The sequence below is a fragment of the Tupaia chinensis genome, unplaced genomic scaffold, assembly GCF_000334495.1.
Source record: "Tupaia chinensis unplaced genomic scaffold, TupChi_1.0 Scaffold000093_1, whole genome shotgun sequence".
NCBI lineage: Eukaryota > Metazoa > Chordata > Mammalia > Scandentia > Tupaiidae > Tupaia > Tupaia belangeri.
The window spans coordinates 11,896,229-11,902,093 of NW_006159555.1; the positions used below are offsets into that span (position 1 = coordinate 11,896,229).

General features: G+C 45.5%; 1 protein-coding gene across 6 annotated transcripts in view; it reads left to right on the top strand.

The window, feature by feature from the left end:
• The first annotated feature begins 1,759 nt into the window (after positions 1-1,759).
• The window catches only part of LOC102475727 (phospholipid-transporting ATPase FetA), a 156,083-nt gene continuing 151,977 nt past the window's right edge, over positions 1,760-5,865 (top strand). For 5 of the 6 annotated variants that reach the window (XM_006143188.2, XM_006143185.2, XM_006143192.2 and 2 more), the window contains exon 1: positions 1,760-1,852. The gene's annotated coding sequence lies outside the window, so the exon portion shown is untranslated. The remainder of the gene's footprint in view (positions 1,853-5,865) is intronic. The other variant, XM_006143187.2, reaches the window with a different exon arrangement.

Here is a 5,865-nt window from a genome sequence, read left to right on the forward strand (position 1 = left end):
CTTTCATCTGGGTCAGCTACTGTTCCCTGCATAGATGTTCAACCCAACAGGAGTTTGGGCTCTGATCCCACTGCACAGGTTGGATGGAAGGGGCCACAGTCCTTCCTGGAAGGTCAGAAACAACTCTTCCAAGAAGTCAAATGGACTTCCCGGACCCTTGCTCAGAGATGTGACATGGTCTTTGGATTTTCTCAGTAGCAGCCTCCTGGACTTCTGAGGATTCAGCATTAATCACTGTTGTACTGGCCATTACGTGAAAGAAGAAACCAAACATCTTTGCTGTTGTTAATTATTGTATGTGCCATTGTTACAGGAAATTATAGGCTAGTCTGTAATAAATTATCTTTTAGCAGCCTGTGGGGTCTGGTAATTCTGCCGAAGTGTGGAAATGACACTTATATAATGGTGGGTTTCGTGCCAGTAGTTCTTTGCTGCTTCACATTACCCCCTTCCCTTGTCCCCCTGCCTCTCACCAGCCAAATGGAGGAGCTGAAAGTGGTTTGGGATAAGTACCAAGTAGTACAGCATCCACAGGGCTAGCATCTTGACCTTGACCTGTGACCACTGATCTGATAACAGTCATGGGACCTAGAGCATCAGCTTTCTGCAAAAAGATCTAAAAGAGTAGACCTGTAGTAGCATGTGCCAGCAAAAACTAGTGCATGTTCTTTCCTTTGTCTGGAACCACCAGGACAGACCACAGCCTGGGCTGTGAGGACAGGGCAGGGGCCTTCTGGGAAAAGATGTGCCTCCAGAGGTTGCCAGTGGGCTGAGGCTGCCACAGATAAGACAGGATTGGGCCAGGGAATACACATTGACCTTTCATCCAGGTTCTATTCAGAGAAGAGGAGCTACAGTAGAAAAACACTCCCAAAAAGGGGGAGATAAGGTGAAAGTGAGGACCCCTGGCTTGGGAATCAGAAAAGCTGAAGTAAGAAAGTAGTGCTCACCTACTCTCAGCCATACTATCATCTCTTGCAGAGTGGGGGACAGAGGGAACAAGGTAGGGAACTAAATTCATTTCCATTTGCTTGCTAAATAAATCCTTACCGTTCCATTGCCAAGTCGTTTAAAACTTCATCCTTATTGGTCCCTCTCCTCACCCAAAGGAATCATCTATCATTTCTGCCTTCTACTTCATTGTCTCACCTTAGTTCCCACTACAAGTGGAATAGTGGTGGTTAGTTCCTGTTATGTGGATTACTATTTAATCCCCTGCCTCCATTCTTTCCCGACCCCTTTACCTGACACACTTTGGTAAGTTTTTCCAGTCAAGGCTGTTCTGGTTACCCATAGCCTCCAAGCTGAAACTCCAAGATAGCACAGTTGCCACCAACCCACGCGCAGCATCCGGCAGCTATCCCGAAGCCACTGCCCTTGCAGTTCCTGCACACCGTACACTCGCACCCATCTGAGCCTTTGCATAGCCTGGGCCCTTTGTCAGAAGGCCAAACAGCCTTTCTCCAAATGCCTTCCGGGCCCTGACAGCTCAAGTCTTTAGGACCAAATCAACTCTGAACGAACCCTTTCTCTACAACACTCTACATTGTTAAAATTTGCTAGCCTGTCTGCCCTCATCAGCCAGTAATCTGCCCAAAGGTAAGGTCTGAGTATTTCTATTCCGCCTCCAGTGGCTGCCCCAGAGGCAGCATTCAGGGACTTCAAAGCCCGGAGCTGCACGAGGCCGCCTTCGGAAACCAAGCTGGAAGCTGAAAGGGCTCGTGGGAGAAGGGGCGTGGCCGGGGGCGGGGTTCGTCTCTCGGTCGGGAGCTCGGCTCTGCCGCGTTTGCGCAGAAAGGTGCGTTAAGATGGAAGTTGGTGGAGTCGACGGCTGTATGGCTGTATGGTGACGGTGAGTAAGAGGCGCCCAAAGGGGGTGCTGTAGGAGAGGTTATGGCCTTTTCCCCGACATTACTTGGAGAGAAACCGTACCCTAGACTCCCTGACATTCGTGGCACTCTCAGCACTTCCCGGTAGCTGTCCATCTTGACACTTTCTTGAGCGCTCTCCCTCTAGGCCCCCAGGTTATTATCTCTCCAACTCTTCCAGTATACAAGTTTCCCACTTTCTGAGAAGAGCTTTTTCCTTCAGGTATCTAGCAAAGGGGGTCTTTATTCCCTAAGTAACTGCCAAAGGGTACACGTTTATCCAGTTTTTTTCGGCAGGTACTCCCAAAGCCCCAGCTATGGTATATTTCTGTTAACTCCATTTGTCCACTTTTCTAGCACTATCTGGATTCTCCGAGAAACCATAAACCTTGTCCCAGGTTTGACCTGAAAGTAACACATTTACTATCATTCCCTTCCTTTTAGAGAATCGATAAGGAAAAGTCAAACCCTGGTTGGCTGTTGTCGTTTGCAACAGGTTTACAGGTTTGAATTAATAGTCAATTTTTAAAACCAGATTTTGCATTTTTAAAATACAGATTTTGAGCTTTTTTTGGTGAAACTGGAAGATAGGTTAACTCTTTGGCACATTGCTATAAAGCAACAGGTGTTAGCAAACTCAGTTTCTCCATCTGAACATCACATTACTCACCTGATATCTGGTAGGCATTTACTTGGGTTTGCCATCACTGAGGTATGACGGGGTCTTCAAAAAGTTCATGGAAAATGTGTATTATGAGGAAAAACTGCATGGATTTCAAGGTTGCTTTGTACAAAAATAAACTTTTATTTTAATTCCACTTTTCCACAGACTTTTCGAAATACTGTTGTAGAACTTTGAGTCGTTTTCTTAGCCAATACTTTAATGAAAACTGAAATCCAAAGGTTGGCTATACTAGGTTGACTTTGGCTACTGTAATGTACTGATTGAGAACAGAGATTATCCTAATAGTTAGGACACAGAGTAAAATATGAACCAAAATGATTTTGGTAAGAGAATGTGCACTATCTATAGATAGCTCCCTGGTATATTTTATCTTGAAGAAACCCAGTATGCCAACTCCTTTCTGGTGGGACCATGGCAAGGACGAGGTGTTATCGCCCCCCACCCCCATGACCACCTGGTTATAAAAGAGTCTGGCTCTTGTCTGTACAGGGAATGATGTGTCAAAGTGCTGTCTCCTGGAACCAGCAACTGAGGTAATGGTTATGTCGCTGGATTCCCATGTAGTTGACCACAGTTTGAGTCCCAGACCCAACGGTTTGACACTCACACCAGGCACGTGTGTGTGTGTGCGCACGCGCGTGTGCGCCTAAAGTCCCAAGAGGATAATGGAGGAGAAGGGATTGTGGCATAGCCATCCCCCTGGAGGAGGATTTCTCACGTTCTGTCTCTGTGTCTCTCTGGTGAGTGCACATACCCTATGGCAAAAATCTCTCTTAAAAAAAAAAGTGCTGGGAACCAGCAGTTAGCGTAATGGCTATGTCGCTGGACTCCCACGTACTCAACCACAGTTCGCGTCCTGGACCCGGTGGCTTAAAACTCATGCCAGGCGCGTGTGCGTGCGTGCCCAAGATCCCAAGAGGAGAATGGAGGAGAAGGGATTGCGGCGTGACCATTCCCCCAGGGGGTGATTTCTCGCTTTCTGTCTTTCTGTCTTTCTGTCTGTCTGTCTGGCAAGCGCATGCGCGAAAACCATCCCAAAAAAAAAAAAATTGTTGTCTCCACTTCAAAACACAATTGGGGGACCAGCAGTTAGAGTAATGGCTATGTCGCTGAACTCCCATGTAGTTGACCCCAGTTCGAGTCCTGGACCCAGTGGCTTAAACTCACATCGGGCACGTGTGTATGCATGCCCAACATCCCGAGAGGAGAATGGAGGAGAAAGGATTGTGGCGTGGCCATCTCCCCTGGGGAGTGATTTCTTGCTTTCTATCTCTCTGTCTGTCTCTGTCTTTCTGGCAAATGCACACCCTATAGCAAAAAACTCTAAAAAATAAACAAAAACAAAAAAACCACAATTGGTAGCCCTCTTCTCTGAGATAAAGAACAGGCCTGCTGTGTTATTCTAGAAGCCATGTGGGAAGGCTCCTGAGTTCAAGTCCCGGGTCTACCTGAGCATATAGAGTGTGGGGGAGATCCAGGTTGGCTACAGAATGGGGGAAAGATGGCAGCATGAAGACCCAGTTGAGGGTATCTCCTTGATCTTTGGTAATAAATTACCTCTAAGTTAAAAAAATAAAAAGTATTAGGTCATTGGAAAAGTCATAACACATTTTTGCATTGAAAAATATGTCTTGGGCCGGGCGTGTGTGCGTGCGTGCCCAAGATCCCGAGAGGAAATGGAGGAGAAGGGATTGCGGCATTACCATCCCCCCAGGAGGTGATTTCTCACTTTCTCTTTCTCTCTTTTTGGCGAGCGCATGCACCCTATAGCAAAATAATAAAACAAAACTATGTCTTGGGACCAGCAGTTGGTGTAATGGCTATGTTGATGGACTCCCATGTCCTCTACTGCAGTTCGAGTCCTGGACCTGGTGGCTTAGACTTATGCCGGACACGTGTGTGGGTGTCCCCAAGATCCTGAGAGGAGAATGGAGAAGAAGGGATTGTGGCATGACCATTCCCTCTGGGGGAGGGGGTGATTTCTCCCTTCCTGTCTCTTTCTTTCTGGCAAGCACACACACCCTGTGGCAAAAACCTCTCCAAGGGGAAAAAAAGTCTTGACTTCTCTGACCTAATAGAACAGAAGAAGTATCTTTTTTTTTTTTTTTTTTTTTAAGGTTTTTGACATAGGGTATGTGCCCTCACCAGAGAGAAAGAGACAGAAGATTAAAAATCACCCCACAGAGGGGATGCTTGTGCCACAATCCCTTGTCCTCCATTCTCCTCTGGGGACTTTGGGCATACATACACACACAAGCCCAGTGTGATTTTCAAGCTACCAGGTCTGGGACTCAAACCACGGTCAGCCAGGTGGGAATCCAACATCCTAACCATTGTGCCACCTGATGGCCCTCAGGAGTACCTTTAATAGTGGATTTTTTTAAGAAGCGAAATCACTTTCAGCATAAGTGTGACTCACCTATTTATCATGAATATTCATACTAATTCCCTGAATAATTCTCCCATGCCCAGAAGCAGAAAGGCAAAGCTGAAGAACAGTGGACACAATACTGAAGTAGGAGTCAGAAGATGTAAATACTGATCCAGCTCTGCTACGTACTAGTCAGGATACCTTGATCTTTAATTTCTCTGAGGCTCAGTTTCCTAAAACAAGCAATTCCTGCCTTATCTACCTTAAAGGGATCAAAAGTGCTTTCAAAGTGCTTGTGAAAACATTTTGAAAATTACAGATTTTCTCTTAGCATATAAAGGATTACTGTTATTATAAATGATTTTCTGAGTTCTGATTATAATTTCCAAGGAATTAGTTTTGCTGGGTCTTTGGTTAAGATCTGAATTACTTGTTGAGCTCTTACTACATATGCCAGCTATTTATCTAGGCATGGAGCCTAGTATTGAAGAAAAGAGACAACACTGGTAATTCCTGGTAATTTGGGGACTGAGTCATCCATATATTAAGTGCTGCTAAGTACCTAGTGCTGTATCACAGCCCAATGAAATAGCAAAGATTGTAGAATTAATTTTGCCCCTAGATAGCTGTGTGAGAAGGACTTACCCCTATAGGCCTGCTCATCTGTAAAATAAGGTTAAACAAAGTAGTCTCTAAATTCATTTCTAGCTAAAATGTGTTTGTCACTTGAGATTTTAAGTTTTCTCCCCCAATGAGCTTATTGTTTTGTCAAAATGACTAGGTTGACCTAGGGTCAGACTAGGATACATGTGTAGGTTTGTGTCAGCTGTGCTAGCTAATGGATTTATTTAGACTAATTAAGTTCATTAGCAGAACAATTGAATGGGGGGGGGAGGAAGGTATGGAGGACAACCATGGATGCCAGGGAAAAAGGGGGGGGA